The 20414-nt window shown below is 37.6% G+C and overlaps 1 protein-coding gene across 4 annotated transcripts in view; it reads left to right on the top strand.

Annotated features, from left to right (window-relative positions):
• Positions 1–20414, top strand: part of LOC306864223 (neurotrimin-like) — a gene marked incomplete at its 5' end in the record, with an annotated part of 340634 nt that overhangs the window by 189014 nt on the left and 131206 nt on the right. The gene's annotated exons all lie outside the window — the stretch shown is intronic.

The raw sequence follows: 20414 nt of genomic DNA, 5'->3' as shown, positions 1-20414 counted from the left end.
ATCTGATACACAACATAGAAGATAGCACCTTTTGTTTGAATCCACCCATTTTTCTTGTTACCAAAAGTATTGGAACATGTGACTGACAGGTGTGTTTTGTTGCCCTGGTGTGTCCTATTAATTGATTATTCAAACAATAAATAGCACTGAATGTCTGCGCTCAGTTTCAGATCCGTGCAGACTGCATTTATAGTTAGTTAGACGTGTAACCAACATGAAAACCAGAGAGGTGTCTATGGGTGAAAAACGAGCAATTGTGAAGCTGAGAGAAGATGAAAAATCAATCAAACCATTGCACAAACACTGGCAATAGCAAGTACAACCATTTGGAATCTCCTGAGGAAGAAAGAAACCACTGGTGTACTAAGTAACACACCTCAAACGGGTAGATCAAGGAAAACATCTGCAGTTGATGACAGAAACATTGTGACAGCTGTAAAGAAAGACCCTAAAACAACTGTTTAGTGACATCAGCAACAACCTCCAGAGGGCAGGAGTGAAGGTATCACAATCTACTGTTCACAGAAGACTTCATAAACAAAAGTACAGAGGCTACACCAGAAGATGCAAACCACTCATTAGCAAGAAGAATAGGAGACGAGCCGCAAAAATTCTGGGACAAGGTTTTATGGACTGATTTTATGGACCAAAGTGATGGAAAGGCTAAAGTTTGGAGAAAGAAAGGATCTGCTCATGATCCCATACATACAAGCTCATCTGAAACACGGTGTACACAGGTGTACATTATAGTACACATTATACAAGTAATGTAATTGCTTGGGCATCCATCGCTTCTTCTGGGACAGGTTCATTAATCTTCATTAATGATGTAACACATGATGGCAGCAGCAAAATTAACTTAGAAGTCTACAGAAATATTTTGTCTGACAATTTACAGAAAGATGCAACCAAACTATATATATACAGCAGTCATAATCTATTCATAGTGAAAGATGTTATAGTGGTGATAATATCCTGTATGTGAATGGGTCCTAAGCAGTATAAGTTGGATATATATATATATAGATATATAGATATTAGAACATCCTTGTATAAGAAATATACACTGTGTATCAGCACAATGGGGAACACCATCCTAAGGGGAAACATGGAGGGAACAGATTTTCTATCTTATACAGTACGTCACTGACCCAGTTGTGCAATGTACACAAATAGAGCAAATAGTTTATTTTCGCTTTGTTTGTCAGTTCATGTGTTACTGCTGTTCTACACTGTATGTATGTTCTCACTTCTTTAGTCGTGGTTCCTTGCTGAGAGAGTTCTTTGTGAAAGCCAATTTCAGGTTTGTTATGCGTAAGATAAAAATGTGTCAGCTGGTGATTGGCAGCATGCAGCTCTGAAAGACACTTGATGAGTGAGGTGTGTTTGAAAGGAAGTGATCTGAACCTAATCAGCTGTCATGAACATAAGCACGTTCAAGGGCAAACACGAAGCAGCGTGTGAATTTTACAGCTGTTCATCATGTTGTCTCGCTGTGACCCTCAGTGGGAATTTGTGTGAATTTGATGAGTAAAACTTTTCAATCTGAGGTGAAAGAAGCATAAATGTTTTGTGTTTAAATAATGTGCAATGTCGTGTTGTTTCTAATTGGTGCAACAGGCATAATATACTGTAATACGAGTTTGTCTGTGTGATTTGCTTGTTTATTTTCTTTTCTTTTTTTTTCTTTTTGAAAAGTTTAAATACATTTTTGATACTTTTATTTAGCTAGAACACATTGAATTGATCAAAAAGGTATTTGTTATGTTACAAAAGATTTAGATTTCAAATAAATGCTGTTCTTTTAAACTTTTGGTTCATCAAAAAAAACTGCTGTTTTGGTCATAATTAAAGATGTTTCTTGAGCAGCAAATCAGCATATTAGAATGGTTTCTGAAGGATCATGTGACACTGAAGACTGGAGTAATGACTGCTTACAATTCAGCTTTAAGTTTTAAAGTGAAACACTGCAGGTGAATAGGGTAAAAAAAAAAAAAAAAACGAATAATTATCACCTCACCCAGTTGATGGATTACATTGATAATTGTAAAAAAAAAAAATAGTATTACAAGTTTTCTAAAATGTTAGGTTGAAATATGCAAATGAGGCATTATTTAATGACACATGCACTAATTTGCATACATTTCTAGTACAAAAATCTAAGTCAGTTTCAAAATTCTTAATTTTTTTGACACAAGAGTCAAATGTTTTTACAGAAGGGATTTTCTAATTTTTGTCACTCCATGATTCAGAAAATACTTTCCATAAAATGGACATTTTAAATATGGATATTTTTTATATAAAAACGCATCGATTCGCTACAGGAGGCCTTTATTCACCCCCTGGAGCCATGTGACGCACATTTTATTATGGATGCGCTTTATTTGACTACTTTTGGACTGTTGAACAAAAACACCCACCTACTCCCATTGTACCGCTCGGAAGATCAAGGAAAATTTTAATATAACTGCCATTGGATTCATCTGAAAGAAGAAAGTCATAGACACCTAGGATGCTTTGAGGGTGAGAGAAGCATGGGCTAATTGTCATTTTTGGGTGAACTAACCCTTTAATTGCAGATTGTTGTGTTTAGTACATTTCAGGTGTTATGTACAATTGGTGTTTCTTTCATGGAGTGAAATATGGAAAGACTACATTCCCAACCGAAAATATGATCATGCCTACTTTATCTTGCTATTAGGAAAGTATTAAGGTGGTATTTCTTAAAATTGTATTTGAGAAAGGTATAAATAACAGCAATGATTCAGGCAGTCTTTGCCGTAAGAAGTGTACTCACCTTAACTGACGTTCACGATTCAAAGGCTATTCTGTCATGTCTGGTTAGAAACCAGCCTCTACTATATATCCATATGTCTCTATAGATATTCTATCAAACTGTGTGTATTTGCGGTGCCTGCAACAGTAAATCTGGTTAAACGAGGCGAAAACATCCAATATTCAGGCCAGATTTAGGAAAACATCCCAGTTTGTTCACTTGCATCCACAGCCACCAGTGTTGGTAAACATATGAAGGTTTCTCAAGTGCTGTATTTGCAGGAGAGAGCACATATACTGATGCATTTCACGCTGAACAGCTATCGTAAATAACACTCTACCATAACTGACTGCAATTCTTTGGCAAATATTACCGCTTAGCTTCGTGTCATACTAGTCTAGACTTGCCAGCCTACACTACCTGCCAAATTAAAGTGAGCACACAGTTTAGTAAAAAAAGATTTGTTTTCACTTGTTTTGACGTTATTCAATCCAGTAAGATAATTTAGTTAGCATTTATTGTCCCTCAGATGATTATGGATGAAATAGTTAGCTAAATATGAAAATAATCGCTTTCCCTTAGAATTGGTTTTCTACTTAGCATCTTAAGTAGCATCTTAGCATTTGAGCTGTGGGGATCCAAAAGCTTTTCCCCTCTACTTTCTCTGCTAGTTTTCCCTCTTTCAGATTGGGTTACATCATAAGTCTGGTTATCATGCTAATATTCCTTAGAGAGTGAGAGAGGGTGAGAAAGCTGTATATTGTGGCAGTAATACCACATTATGTGATCCACAGGCATCGCTACAATGACACTGCTCTCCTGGTATTTTCTTTAATCCTCCCTCCATCCTTCCATCACTTTGAAAACTACAACAGTGAGAGAAAGAGAGAGAGCGCAACAGGATGAAACGCTCTCTGCCATCTGCTTCCAAAGGCTAATAAAAGCAACATCGTCACACTGTTAAATTATGCCTTTTAATGATTGTGAATGTGCACTGATAGTAGTGGTGGATTCTCCTCAGGAACCCGATGAACGAGTTGCGACCGACTCTGAGCCTTTGAGATGATGCGGAAAATAGCAGTAATGCTTCATTTGAAATGTATTATTCGCTCATAAAAACTAAGTCTAGAACTCAAAAAATGCGCATGTTGATATGTAAGGGATAACTGACGTGGAAATTGAATCCATACCCTAGGTGATGATGCAGTCATGAAGAAAAATGAACTCATTATTCCACTTATTCCACAGTTATTCCGCTAACCATACCTCAATGGTTTACATAGTCTTTTTGAAAGTATTTCTTATCCTCTTACTACTACATGTCTATTATAGGTGCAGTTATACCACACTAACCTCTTTTTTTTTTTGCTTTTGTGTAGCTCTAAATAGTTTAGTTGTAAAGGATATGCAAGTTTGCGAGGTACATTAAAATTAAATAATTTTTACTTAATTAAAAATATAGTGATTAACTGTCAAGAGCAGTTTATAAATAGAATAGGTGTTTTAATATGCTCATTACATGTTTTAAATATTCAGTTTTTCATTTCAGTTATGTAATTTGCCTTATGTTATTATTCAACTTTTTATGTTGCTTTTAGATTACTTTTTACCAAACTTGTTTTAAATGACCCAAAAAAGAAGAATTAGACAATCAATGAATTATAAATAATTTACTGCCATTGAGTGAATATGTCTGATTATGAGCATTTTAAAATGTAATATAATTGAATTACAAGTACTTAATTTTTGGAATCTGATTACATAATAAAGATTACATGTAATCAGTTACTTCCCAGCACTAAGCGTTAACATCTGCCATTCATGTTAACGTAAAACCATCTAAAAATTAGATTAGTTTTTTCTTCATCAGAACAGATTTGGAGAAATTTAGCATTACATTGCTTGCTCACCAATGGATCCTCAGCAGTGAATGGGTGCCGTCAGAATGAGAGTCCAAACAGCTGATAAAAAACATCACAATAATCCACACTTTAATAAACAAATTCATCATTAAGATGTTTAAATTTCTCACTGTTTTTACGACTAAAATATTGTATCCATAATCCATAAATCACCTCATCTGAATCAGGAGAGAAATATGCACAGATTAAGCACTGATTAGATGCGAAAACGATCCAAAACAGTTCTAAATAAATCAGTGTCAGTGGATTATAATGTAAGAGGACAACAGAGGATATTTTTTTTAGCTAGAGGAAGTGTTATTTTGGATTATGAACTCATAGTTTGGCCAGAGGTGACAGTTTAAAGTTAAAACGCCTTAATGATGGATCTTACAAACATGTAGCTTTTGACTTCACAAGCCTAGCTTTTAACATTTGTTTCAATGTTGAATATTGAGTTGCACCCATGTGGCCCATTTCGAACAGTTAAAAGACTTGTCAGTCAAGAGTCAAGACAAGCACGTGTTATTTTTCTTTCATTGCAGCACTTCATCTGGAAATTTGCCATTTCCCACCCTTCAACGCTGAAGCAGACGCAGGCTATGTAGGAAATCTCACCCCATAAATGCCATTTCATACCACTGCAGTCATTGAAGATGGATGGATGACATAACCCATGCAGTAGTGCAGAGGGCGGCCGACCAAGGGCTGCCGGTGGCGGCGTGCAGCTTTTGTGTGTCTGTCTCATTTTACAATACATCAGCGGTGCACGGCGTGTCACAGAGCCGTCGGCGCCAGCCATCCATCATGCCCTGTCAAAAGACCATCAAACCTCAGGGATGAGGCCGCATCACAGGAGCCACATTAATCCCCAGTAGCCTGCTAACACCTAATGCAGGCCTAAGAGTGATAATAAAATCATAACAGTGTATCAGAGGAGCCTCCTCCGCCCCAGGGACTCGCTGTGGGATTACAGATGTACCGACTGACATTATTTTCCCTCCGAGCCCATTTGGGATTCACTCTTGAATGAAATATTTGCATGTTTCACCCTCTTTTTTTGGTCTTCTCTTCGCACTTCTGCCTCATGCATGCATCCAGTAGGGTTTCCTCAAAAAGAAAGGTGTGAATAGTCTAGGCTCCATGTGGCCTGACTATGTGTGAGTAGATTTGTTAAAATGTCCTTGAAAACATGGAGAGGGACAGGAAACTGTGTGGAGGTTGCAGGCCAGACTCAAACCTCCACCCATGTATGCACCAAATCTCAATATGTGTAACATACATCCCAAGTCCAGTCATGAAACTCCAGATGGCGCAGGCTGATGGGACTTTAATGTAAACTAATGATATTCACGGCATTAAACAACTTGGCACAAGCTGATTGGTTCATGTTGCATTCTAGCCATTGAGCTTGCTGCTTAACATTTAAATGGCTGGTTAGCATTCACTTGAGCATTTTGCCGTTCCCCTGAAACTCTCCACCATCCCCAGCTCCACCTGTATAGATGTTGCTATGGGTTATTATATATGCTATTTGTGCAGCAGCAGTATGTCTTAAACACTCACAGCACCAGCCGGTGTATGTATTGGCAGTAGCAAGTTCCTGTACTTGCTTGCAGCAGCAATAATTTATAGCAATAACCATCAGCAGTGTAGCAGATCTATTCTGCCAAGACCAAATTAACATTGTCATATCCATTACCATAATAAAATCTTCTGAGTTGTGATAGAAATACTACACATGTACAGTGCCCTCCAAAAGTACTGGAATAGTAAATACAAAATTGCTCTGTTGGCTGTGGAGTCAAGACATTTACAAATATGAATAAAAGATGAATATGAGACAAAACTACAGAATGTCACATTTTATTATTGGGTGATTCAACACATACGTTTTACCAGCTAAGAAGTTCTATCTGATGTGAGCATAAGTATTGGAACAGTTGCCTCACAGGCCTTTCTAAGTGATCAGCTGTGTCCTGTTGCATTAATTCTTCAGATATTAAAAGCAGGGAATGTGTCGTATAAGTTATATCCATTACTTCTGCATTCTGAATCATGCATTCGATGATGAGACACACAAACCAGGATGAAGACGAGTGAGCTGACTTTGAGAGAAAAGCAAACAATTTGGATGCTAAAAGAAAATAGGAAGTCAATTAGAGCTATAGCAAAAACAAAGGGCATGGAGAAATCAAGAGTTTGGAAACCACCAGCAACCAACAATGACCTGATCAGCTGAGAAAACAACAGTAGTTGATGACAGACAGATCATAAAAGCTGTGAAAATTAACCCTACAAGACATGTCTGTAAAATCACCAACAACTTCCAGAAAGCTGGGGCGATGCTCTGACAATCTACTGTCCTCAGGAGACTTTGACACAGAATTACAGATGCTACACACAAGATGCAAACCTCTGACCAGCACCAAAAATAGAAAGGCAAGATTAGAGTTTGCAAAAAAGGTGAGCCAGAAGAGTTTTGGAACTGTGTTTACGGACCGATGAGACAAAGATGAACCGTTATCTAAGTGATGGGAAAGCAAAAATGTGGAGAAAAAAAGGGAACTGCAATGATCCCAAGGATACAGCCTCATCTGTAAAGCATGGTAGAGGTGGTGTCGTGGCATGGACATGCATGGCTGCCTCTGGAACAGGCTCTCTCAACTTTACTGATGACTTAATGTATGATGACAGTAGCAGAATGAATTTGGAAGGGTACACAACCATCCTGCCTACCAATATTCAAGAAAATGCCACCAGATTCATTGGGAAGTGCTTCATATTGCATCAGGACAATGACCCAAAACACCCTGCCAGTTCAGGAAATTCTTAGATTGCCCAAGTCAATCTCCAGATTTAAATCCAAATAAAATTAATTTCACCAGCTGGAGAGGAGAGTAAAGGCAGAAACTCCCCAAAACAAGCAACAACTGGAATTGGCTGTATTAAAGGCTGGGAAAAGCATTTCAAAGGATGAGACCAAGAGTCTGGTGATGTCTATGGGTCACAGACTCACTGCTGTGATTGTGCGCAAGGGATCTGCAACTAAATAATAGCTTTTAATCTTTTATATCTGCCTTATGTTCAACTGTCCCAATACTTATGCTCACATCAATGAGTGGGATGAACTCTAAAAGTGCTGTTCTTTTTATTTGGTAAAACATGTATGTGTTGAAATGGCTAATAATAAAATGTGACATTCTGTAGTTTTGTCTCATATTCATCTTTTAATCATATTTGCAAATGTCTTGACTCCACAAGCAACAGAGCAATTTTGTCTTTACTGTTCCAATACTTATGGAGAGCACTGTACATACTAAAGGTCTTTGTCATTCTGTTCCACATTTCAAAGTTGTAATATCAAATTACTCAGTAAAAATTAAGTTGCAAATAAAGCAAAAATTAATGGAGTAAATTTGGCAAGAAAATACTATTTCAGTCTTTCTACATCAAAATTTCATAGCATTTTTATTTAATATCTTTTTTATTGCTTATTGAATTAATTTGTGAAAAAGCTTTTTTAAATTGATATTAATTATTAATAACGATTTTAATGTTGTTAATTAATTACCAGCAACAATTTGAAACCATTTGCATTCAAGAGGTACTTTACCTAAAAATGAAAATTGTTAGCAGTAATTCACATTTATTCCAAACATATGACATATATGTTCTTCTGTGGAACACAAATGAAGGTATTTAGAAAAATATATTTACAAAAAAAAATCTCTATACAATCCCCATTGTTGTTTTGGACTCCACTGATTTTCATTAGGGCAACAAAGTAAACATTCTTCTAAATATCTAATTTTGTCTTTTGCAAAAGAAAAAGTCAGGTTTGAAACAACATAAGGGTGAGTAAATGACACCAGAATCAGACAATCAGGCAGACAACGTGCATTCGAAAAGAACAACACGGACACCATGATACGTGATGATCCATGAGAACAGAGGTACTATTTCATATAGTATCTTGTGATGTCACCCATCTTCCATCTTTAACAAATGACCAAAATATTGGCTTGGACGGGGAAAGGTATAAAAAAAAAATCCCCAAGAAAAAGATAAATAATGAACATTGTGGATCTTTGAGAGTGAAAGATCACAGAAGCAGCACTGAGCCAAAGCAGCCCCTGAGGGCAAACATTATATTATTATCCTGAGTTACCGAGGATCATGGGTATCACTCGCATAATCTCCACGAGTATCTCTTTTCTCTGTGGCCGCATGCAGAAAAAGATTATTTTTAGGGGATGCTGATCCAAATGAATATCCCTCGCCTGCAGCGTTCCATCGCTGCCCCTGGCGACAGGATTATGGGCTGTCACCTACGGAGAAAGCGAGAGAACGTGGCCCCATTCAGCGTCCGCTGTTCACGTGTGCTGTTTTAACACAGAGAAAAGATGAGCTGTGCAGTCTCATCTTCCAAAATGGCATTACCCCTCTCTTTAATCCCTCAAACCTGCGGGCAGTCGATTTGCAGCCACCCGGCTGTGAAGAGAAGTAATGATGGCTTATTGACCTGTTTGCTGTTTGAGCAACAAGGCAAGCAGCAAATGCAAGAGTTCCTATTTCTCACGTGTCACGCCAAATACGCCAGCCTCCAGAGTCTGTTAAAGACTCACATAAATTTCAATAAAAGTTGATTCTTTTTTAGACCTGTGTGTCTAAGGTGGTCATTACATTAGGAGCGATTACCGGCCATTTTCTCTATATCTCTCAGCCTTTAGCAGCCTGTAATTAAATGGCACCTAGATGGTTTCATTCTTCATGGTTTCGGAGTATTGACTTCGAGGGTAGTGATGTGTAATTTAGGGCTAGAGTGTTAACTTTACGGCCAGTGATTGTGAAGGTTTTCGAAAGAAGAGTTGAAGAAAAAAGCCTCAGATGATTATGGATCTGCACCAGATGTAAATGGTAATTAACTGAAGATAGAGTTCACCAAGCTATTCCAAGACTCTTGTTTTTTCATGAAAAAGTAATGTTAAAAAAAAAAAAACTCTCAATGAAATACTGCTCCAGTGTTTTCGAAAGTTTTGTTATTTGTTGCAGATTTGTCGGCTGCACATCCATGATGCGATCTCCCGTTCCACCACATCCCAAAGGTGCTCTATTGGATTGAGATCTGGTGACTTTGAGTAAAGTGAACTCATTGTCATATTCAAGAAACCAGTCTGAGATGATTTGAGCTTTGTGACATGGTGCATTATCCTGCTGGAAGTAGCCATCAGAAGATGGGTGCACTGTAGTCATAAAGGGATGGACATGATCAGCAACAATACTCAGGTAGACTGTGGCGTTTAAACAATGCTCAATTGGTACTAAGGGGCCCAAAGTGTGCCAAGAAAATATCCCCCACACCATTATACCACCACCACCAGCCTGAACCGTTGAGACAAGGCAGGATGGATCCATGCTTTCATGTTCTTTAGGCCAAATTCTGAGCCTACCATCTGAATGTCGCAGCAGAAATCGAGACTCATCAGACCAGGATTTTGGTGAGCCTGTGCGAACTGTAGCCTCCGTTTCCCGTTCTTAGCTGACAGGAGCTGCACCCGGTGTGGTCTTCTGCTGCTGTAGCCCATCTGCTTCAGGGTTCAATGTGTTGTGCGTTCAGAGATAGTATTCTGCATACCTAGGTTGTAACGAGTGGTTATTTGAGTTACTGTTGCCTTTCTATCATCTCTAACCAGTCTGCACATTCTCCACTGACCTCTGACATCAAGGCATTTTCGTCCACACAACTGCTGCTCACTGGATATTTTTTCTTTTTCTGACCATTCTCTGTAAACCCTAGAGATGGTTGTGCATGAAAATCCCAGTAGATCAGCAGTTTTTGAAATACTCAGACCAGCCCGTCTGGCACCAACAACCATTCCACGTACAAAGTCACTAATTAAGTGGCCGGTGAGTGTATATGTATATATTATATATCCATATATGCATATATATATATATATATACCGTATATATATATATATATATATATATATATATATATATATATATATATATATATGCATACATGCATACATAAGTGTGTGTGTGTATATATGCATATGTGTGTATAAATAGTATGTATACATATACGCATATATATATATATATATATATATATATATATATATATATATATATATATATATATATATATACGTGTATATATATATATATATATATACGTATATATATATATATATATATATATATATATATATATATACGTATATATATACACACACACATACATAAATGTGTGTATGTCTGTCTGTCTGTCTGTCTGTCTCAGTGATCATTTTTAATTTTAAGATCCTGGATTTTCAACTCCACTATATAAATATCAACATAATATCAGCTAACTGCCACCTTGCCTTTGAAATGCAAAGTATGCAAATTAATATAATGCTGGATATATATGAAGTGATGATGTCTCTGAAATTCTACAGAAACACATTGGCATGCATTTATGTCAATTGCATTAAGTCCCTTAATGCCGGCAAACCATTTGAAATAACTTGAGTGGGACCAGAAGGAGAAAACGGTTAGTTAGACAGGCTGAGAAGGAGAGATAGAGCGACTTTCTGATTAATATGTTATCCAGAGCATCCCTAGTATCTCTTTCTCTCTCCGTCTGTTGTAGCTTCTCTTCTTCTAATGCTGTTTATCTATCATGGCTGCCCTGGCGAGGGCAGAGGGGGTCAAAAACGCTGTGTTACTTCCTCCCAACCATCATTTCTGCTTATGGGGCTGTCACAGCCAAACATATCCCCTACTGTCACACTGCTGTCAGCTGACTTGGGAGGGCTGTGCGGGAACAGGCTGAGATCCACATCCATCTTCTCCGCAATGTATGAATGTCCCCCTATGGGATAAATGATGACATTTACCTTCGTTTTGACTGCTCAGTGCAGTCTCTATAGTTTTCCTTAGTGTGTTTCTTCCCCTTCAGCCCTTTAGAAATTGGAATTTCATCCTCAAAGCTCATAAAAGGGGCGCTTTATATATACTGCCCATCACTGTTGTTCGTCCTGAGTGCCGTTGAGGTGGATTGCATGGGCGGATATTGCCTCTGCCCGATTTTCTTTATTTAAGACAGCCGATGAAGGTCAAAGACAGTCCAATAAGCCATGTGTCTCTCACCCATTTCAGGTCTGGTTGTGATAGGAAGGTTTAGGTACATTCGCTGACGGTAAGAGGTATTTGAAACTGAAGAGGGAACAGCAGCAAATTGGCCAATTTGTAATGAGTGAGAAAGCCCTGGGCTAGAATAAATCAGGGGGTGAGCCACACCACACATGACTCAGACTGCAGAGATTTGTGGAACGCAAACCCTGCCATGTATAGAACAAACGCAAGACTGTACTTGTGCTTAAGGCTGTTTAATGTGCATTTAAGAGAAATATCTGTAGGAGGATAAAGCACATTGTGTTAATGTACGCTATTGTACTTACTGCTGACAATTACTTTGTATTGACGGTTCCTCTTGGAGACAATCACATACCTGTTGCTAAGGTTGTTACAAAAAGTCTTTAACAAATGCTTAGAAAAGATTGTTACATTTTCTGAAGAAAAAAATTTAAGTTTTAATTGGTGTTCTGAATAAAATTTTGTATGATATAAGTATTCTAGTTTTTTTTTTTTACTTTTTGAGAGTTGCTAGGGTGTTCAGTTGTTTCAGCATGTTGCTATGCAGTTACTATGGGTGTTTTGAGTGTTTTCATTGTATTGCTATCCAGTTGCTAGAGTGTTTTGAGTAGTTTTAGCATGTCGCCATGGAGTTTCTAGGGTGTTTTGGTGATTTTTTTGCATGTTTTAATGTTTTGAGTTTTTACTATGTTACTGTGCTGCTCTATGGCAATTTTCACCTGAGATTCAGAGCCAAATTACAGGAGGTTAAAAATGACTTAAGAAAGATGGCAGCATCACGATTTTATTTTTACACAGAGATTAGTAGGTCTGTTAGTAAATATGTTGACTTTAGCAAACTTTGTTGCACTATGTGCCAATGGTGACCATTCAAAAATGGGGAAACAGCACTTTTCAAGTTTTTTTTCTCCAAAGCTTGCTTGCCTGTAACTCAAAAAGTATTAAAGATATCTTAATGCCCTCTTAAATATTGGGTCTTAACAAACTTTCCTTTTGGCATCTTCATTTTTAAGGCCCTATATGAGGAATGTCTGAAGAACAAATAATTTTGAAACGAGAGATGTACAGTATCTTGTTTACTTCTGTCAGAGCAACTGCATTGAACATACCTGTCTGAGTACCATAAATATTCTTTTTCCAAAGTTTGCATGCCTATAACTCAAGATAAGAAGTATTAAAGATACCGCAAAATGATTTTAGTTTAAAATTTTAGTCTAAGATTTTAGCTTTTCTTAGTATACTTTTCTTTTGGAATCTTCATTTTAAAGGCATTTTACATCGTTCAGTCCCAGAGATATGGAGACCTCAATGAGGCTCCATTTTCAGATTGTAATCAATGATGCGACGGCAGCCATAGTGCGCCAGAATGCCCTCCACACACCAGCTTATTGGTGGAGAGGAGACAGTGATGAAGCCAATTAGTAGATATGGGGATTGTTAGGAGGCCATGATGGTCAGAGGCCAATAGGCAAATTTGGCCAGGATACTCTTTTTCGAAGGACATCCTGGGATTTTTTATGACCACAGAGAGTCAGGACCTTGGTTTAACGTCTCATCCGAAGGATGGTGCTTTTTAACAGTATAGTGTCCCCATCACTATACTGGGGCGCTAGGACCCACCCAGACCGCAGGGTGAGCACCCCTGCTGGCCTCACTAACACCTCTTCCAGCTGCAACCTAGTTTTCCCAGGAGGTCTCCCAATCAGGTACTGACCAGGCTCAACCCTGTTTAGCTTCAGCGGGTAACCAGTCTTGGGCTACAGAGTGATATGGTTGCTATTTTGGCATAATCACTGATAATACCTCAAATATTTAAGGTCTCTCACACTTGAAATAATTAACACAGGGTAAATTTAAACCCCAGGTAAATGGGATCCTGGGTAATCTTATTTTATATTTCACACTGTTCATAGTTTACCTAGAGTTAACAATTAATCCTGCTGACTCATAATCTGATGTCACACTGTACATTGCTAAACCCTTGGTTACTGTTATTATTTGCATTGTCAGCAGTGATGGCTCGATAAACAAAACCACATTTGGTGTGAAAATGGGTGGGATACAACAATTTGGGGGAAAAAAACAACCCTCTCTTAGGAACAAGAATCTAAAATCATATTAATATCTTGAGTTACAGGTACACAAATTTCGGAAAAAGAATATGTATGACACTCAAACAGGTATGTCCTATACAATTGTTTTGATAGAGGGAAACAAGATCTAGTTTCAACATTACTTATTCTTCAGACATTCTGCTCTCTTTTTTTTTTTTTTTTTTTTTTTTTTTGTTAACAACGGTTTGAGTTTTATTTTGTGGAACAGTAGTACAAAACATAAAGGAGCTGTACAAATTTAAAACCCACCCCTTGGTAGACTTAAAAAATAAAATAAAATAATAATAATAATAATAAACACATATTAATTAATATTATAAAATAAACAAATAACAAATAAATAAAATAAAAATAAAATAATTTTTACAAAGATTTTAGAAAAGAAGACACAACATTAAAAGCTGAATGCCATGAATTTACAGTTTTCACGTTAGATCCATGTATACGAGAAATAGAGAGTTCCATCGAGATAATGTTCAACAAATACGCAGTCCAGGTTCGTCTGTCCATTGTGTGAGGAGGATTCCAACGGTTGACCAGCTATTTATTTGCTGCTGTGAGAGCAGTTAACAGTAAAGATCTTTTATGGACGGACAAGGTGAAGTCCCAAAAGTCATTCATGAAAAAATGGCGCAGAGTCGAACATACCCAACAAATATGATAGGTCCAGTGAGAGTCCAAAAAGGTGAGAGAGAGGGGCACTCCCCAAAAAATTACAGTTTAAGACCCAATATCTAAAAGAGCATCAAGATATACTTCTTGAGTTACAGGTATGAAACTTTGGAGAAAAAACTTGAAAAGTGCTGTTTTCCCATTTTTTAATGGTCACCATTGGCACATAATACAACGAAGATTGCTAAAGTGAACAGATTTTACTAACAGGCCTACCGATCTCTGTGTAAAAATAACATTATGATGCTGCCATCTTTCTGAAGCCATTTTTACCCCCCTTGTTTTGGCTCTGAATCTCAGGTGAAAATTGCCATTTTGACCCCCCTCTACAAAATAGTGGATTACTCAGATGACATTTAATATTTTGGCTTTCATCACTATACATGTCTGTCTTTCTTCAGAAAAAATATTAGCCAAATCAAAAAATTGAGCCAGGTACCTCTGGTTGAGTTGACACGGAATGACCCCTGAGTGTTTTACTATGTTTCTATGTAGTTGCTGTGGTGCTCTGAGTGTTTTTACTATGCTAGCTTACTATTAAGTTGCTAGGGTGCTATGAGTGTTTTAATAGGTGGCCATGCACTTCCCGTGGTGTTGTGAGAGGATTTAGCACACTGATATTCAGTTGTTTTTTGAGTGCTTTTAGTATGTAGCTATGCAGCGGCTAGTGTGTTCCGAGTGATATTAGCATGTTGCTAGAGGGTTTAGAGTATTTTTTTCTATGTTGCTATGCAGCTGTTGAGGTGCTCTGAGTCATTTTAGCATGTTGCTTTGCAGTTGATGCAGTTACAGTATATACCAAATTTGAATATTTAAGGGATAGTCCACCAAAAAAATAAAAGTTCTGCCATCATTTATTCACCTTCATGTTGTTTCAAACCTGTATGACTTATTTTCTTCTGTTGAACATTAAGATATTTTGAAGAATGTTGTAGCGGTTCCAATTCCCATACAATGCAGGTCAATGGGAACTGAAACTTGTTGGTTGTCAACACTCTTCGATATATCTTCTTTTGTGCTTGTGGTTTGTTCATATTCCTTACCCTAAGTACAAAAGTGATACTAGTGTACTGTGAAATATACAAAACGATTGCATGCATTCAGCTTTTCACAATGAATGAATTGAGTTTATTTTTATATGGTTAAAAGGCTACACTAGCGCAATACATCTATCCGCTAATGCTGTATAATGTTATCAAGCTATTTAGGACTGTTTACAGGAAAACTCCAGTGTGAATCCATGCCCTAGTTTGGAGTACTGTGTGTATAATTGGGTTCCTCGCATGAATAAGATAACTGACAAGTATGTTAATTGCCACCTCTCCTCCCTAAGGCAAGCAGTTATTGAGGCTTCAGTCCCAGCGGACTGCCATAAGAACCTGGCCGATATGTTCTTCACCTTCTCACAAGGTGAATTGCCCTCAAGGTCACAGTTGGTGAGAGAAAATCTCAAATCACCTTGACTGCTTGCCACTTTGTGTGACAGTTTTATCACGCCACAAGTTAATGCTAGGTTTTCTTGGCTGTGGAGGATGTGGTCAAGTTCTGTCGCCGCTTAAGACAATCCGAGTCCTTAAGTCCTCACGGTGCACTTGACTCCTGCTTTGTAAGTGATGAGGTGGCAGTGGTTTAAAAGGCATTGATTAAACAGCTTGTCACTGAATGGCCTAGCTATCACTCACAACTGTCTGAGAGTGCACATGGACTCACTCTACACATCTCTTTTTGATTTCAGATGAGGTCAGAATGTGCTTCTGTCCTTGCCTGACTTTATTCTCCCATTCGATCTTCTTAAAAGCACAGATGAAACACACATACTGATGTGTCATCATCTTGGTAACGTTTTCTGTTAGTCACCATGAACTTCACAGTGAACTTAGGTTAGTCATGCAGTGAAAGAAAAATAAATGTAAAAGCGTAAATGTTAGCATTTTAATCATAGATCTGGATTGGGTGTAGAGTGGTTTCACCCAAATATGAAAATGTGTTAAAAATGTCCCACAGGCCATTCAAATTGTAGAGTTTGTTTCTTCATCAGAACAGATTTGGAGAGATCTAGCATTATTTTACTTGTATATCAATGTATCCTCTGCAGTGAATGGGTGCCGTCAGAATGTCCAAAAAGCCGATAAAAACATCACAATAATTCACAAGTAATCAATATGACTCCAGACCATAAGTTACCATTTTGTAAAGTGAAAAGCTGTGTAATTGTAAAAAACAAATTCACCATTAAGGCATTACTTTAAACCTTAAAATATTGCCTCCACCAGTGAAATTAGCAAATTTTCAGCAAATGTTAGATTTTAGGTGAGCTATTCATTCTAAGTGACTACATCATACAATTTCTTGCACCAAAAAGTTTTGGTGGTGTTTGATCATGTTTATAATCTTCAGTCTATTGAAATGCCCGAGAACAGGAAATTCATATGGGGGCAACGCAGATTTCTCAATGCATTCAAGATGAGGCATCTTGATTCACTTTGTTGACCAGCTGAAAGCAGCATGGGACTTCTGCATGAGTTGTGCTTCATACATTGCTACACTTTTGTCAATAGACCTTTTTTGTCACAAAATTTCATTGACTTTTTACCAATGTGACGGCACCTTTACATTGTACTTTGTATTAGTTCATGCATTCCCTGAAAACTGAAACTAAGACCTTGTTGTTGCTAACACCATCTACTGTTTGAGTATAGCATGACCCTGTTAAAGTGCGTAATATGTCCCTCACTAGTACCACCTAGTCGCTCGGCCATTGGTTGGCCAAACAGTTGGACTGGCCCTAAACTCACACTGGTGATTGGTGCATTTACTCTTTTTTTTGAATGAAGTAATTATACAATTTGTTGACTCTGCATATTAAACTGGAATTTTAACAAGGAAAAAATACACACAGAAAGAACCCAACAAGATTTTTGGCTTTCAGTTCAAGTGCACATTTTGCTCTGTCATGTGACGCTTTGAGCGAAGGCTTTGGTCTGTATTACTGGCCTGTCTTAGCTTTAATACCGCTTGAAAGCCTGACTTTGATCAATTCAAAGCCTCTTCATCATAAATTCAGACAGGTAGTCAACTATTCATATGATAGTAAAGCACATAGCCGCCTGCCTCTGTTGTCGTGACTGTGAGGAATCCCTCTTACTAATGAGAGACTTACGGAGAAAATCCGGTGATAAATTAATGCTTTATGACAAATATTTTTAGAAATGATTAAACCCTTCTGGTATTGAGTGAGCAAGGCTGCTTATTGACTCAAGGCAACAGACAGATTTATGGTAGATTTCTAGATTTGCTGTAAGTCCAGAAGTGATGTATAATTCACTGTTCTGGTCTTCACCTTGGATTGACTTTGTTTTGCAGATTTATTGCTTCTAAATTGCCCTGGCCTGCACTTTTTTTAATTGAACATCATCTGACCCAGCTCACTAAGAGAAGCAGCAAGGAAAAATAAAAAATATGAAGTAGGTCAAGGATGTGGGAAAGAGAGCGCTTTTAGCATACTGAGTGTGCAGTTATTTTTCTTTTTTCATTTTGTCCTGTGCTGTGATGAAGATGGAGAGTGAAGAGCCAGTGGATCATTATATTGAAGGTTACCCTTTTAGCACTGCCTGAAGCTAATTTGAAATGTAAAAATGACTTTTTTTTTTTTTTTGTTAACAACTGTTTATTGAATTTTATTCTGTGGAACAGTAGTACAAAGCAAAAAGCAGCTGTACAAATTTAATAAAATAATATATAAATATAATAAAATAAAATAATAAAAATATATTAATTAATATTAATAGATAAACAAATAACAATAAAATAATTTTTACAAAGATTTTAGAAAAGAAGACAACATTAAAAGCTGAATGCCATGAATGAACAGTTTTCACGTTAGATCCATGTATACGAGAAGTAGAGAGTTCCATTGAGATTATATGCAGATTATATTGAGTTTTAAGATTCTGGAAGGATTTTAATCAACTATCATCATAGATATCTCCCAGAGTGTTTACTTTACTATGAGTCCATTGCGGACAATGAAATGGAGTACCGCCTTACAAAAGGTTATTATTGTGGAAAATAGGCGAATGACTATGCCATTTTGTAGCTAGTTTTGTAGCTACGTCTTTCAACATCCCTCCATGTGGAGAGGAGATGGGTTACAATGGTACCAAACTGAGATTTACACTGCCTAAGCCTAAAATGCATCAATTTATACGGATAAGCAATAGATTCCTCAATTGCTCTTCAAGACACAGAAGCATCAGGATCAAACCAAACTGCTAAAGGGCGGAGGGAAAAGGCTTGAGCATACAGTCTAAAATTAGGGAAAGAAAGACCTCCGTGTAATCTACATTGTTGTAAGGTAGTCAGTTTAATACGAGGACGTTTCCCATCCCATATATACTGTGAAACACATGCATCTAGTTTGTTCCAGTGGCCAACCGGTGGAGTGAGAGGAATCTTGGAAGAGAAGAAATTGATACGTGGGAGAACATTCATTTTAATCACTGATATACGGGCCTGAAAAGAAGTAGGAAGACGAGACCAATTTTCCAAATACCATTATAGTTTTTTGAGACGATTTCCTGCAGGGAAGGACGAGTACCTCGATGTATAAAGAATGGGTTAGAGTGAACAGCACCTGTGAGAACAGTAGCTGCTGGATTGGCATACAGAGCTTTTATCATATTTATGAAACTCGATCCTAGACCCAGATGCTGTAGAACCGCCCATAAATTGTTCCATTCTAGCTGGTCGAAAGCTTTCATCGCATCTAGAGCTAATACTGCGCAAACTATTCTTTGAATTAATTATATGATATAACCTGCGTAAGTTATCCGAAGCGGAGCGAGATTTAATGAATCCTGTTTGGTCATGATGAACTAGCCTATCCATAAATTTCTCTAGACGACGAGATAGTACTTTAGCATATAATTTAACATCAGTCCCTATCAAAGAAAGTGGCCGGTAACTAGAACAGGAAGTCGGATCTTTATCTTTTTTTAACAAGAGAGAAATAACAGCTATATTAATGGATGGGTGAAATGAGCCTTGAGTAACTGAAGAATTTATCATATCTAACATGAGGGGGCCTAAATCCGACCAAAAAGTAGTATACAATTCGACTGGAATGCCATCTATGCCTGGGGATTTCCCCTTGTTCATAGATTGAATTACTGACTCCAGCTCCTGAAGAGAGATCGGTTCAGCCAGGTATTCTGAATCCGAATCTGACCGCCTAGGTAAATCAAGGTTGGACAGAAAAGATGCAAAAGAGTCAGGGTCACCATCAGCGGAAGAAGTATAGAGGTTAGAGTGAAAGGCGATATTAATGTCTTTTGGGTCTGTCATAATGAGCCCAGATTGGGATTTCACAACTGAAATATTAGCAAACTTTTCATTGCTGCGTAATCTTAGGGCTAAAAGGTGGCTTGGTCTACTCCCTTGAAAATAATAATTCTGCCCTGGATCTCAGTAATGAATTGAGGTTGGACCTAACCGCCATGATTTTACTGTATTTTGAGTGTATTGTCTGAGAAACAACGCTGATTATCTCTAGTCAGATTCTGGAGCTGTGATTCCAGTTCAACTATCTTTTTGTGTCGGTTTTTGAAATTGAGTTATTCCTTATAAATCCTTTAATTGCATTCCAAAGTGTTCGAGGATCATCCACTGAACCTTGGTTGATTTCAATAAACTCAGCAAATTTATTTCTGAATTGACTGCAAAAGTTTTCATCCTGTAAAAATTTAGGGTTAAATCGCCATCTAGTGGCACGAGAATTTCCATCATGATCTGACAGAGATAAGG

The sequence above is a fragment of the Barbus barbus genome, assembly GCF_936440315.1.
Source record: "Barbus barbus genome assembly, chromosome: 45".
NCBI lineage: Eukaryota > Metazoa > Chordata > Actinopteri > Cypriniformes > Cyprinidae > Barbus > Barbus barbus.
Note: the sequence above shows the minus strand (reverse complement) of the source record. Positions and strands in the feature narration are given on the sequence as shown.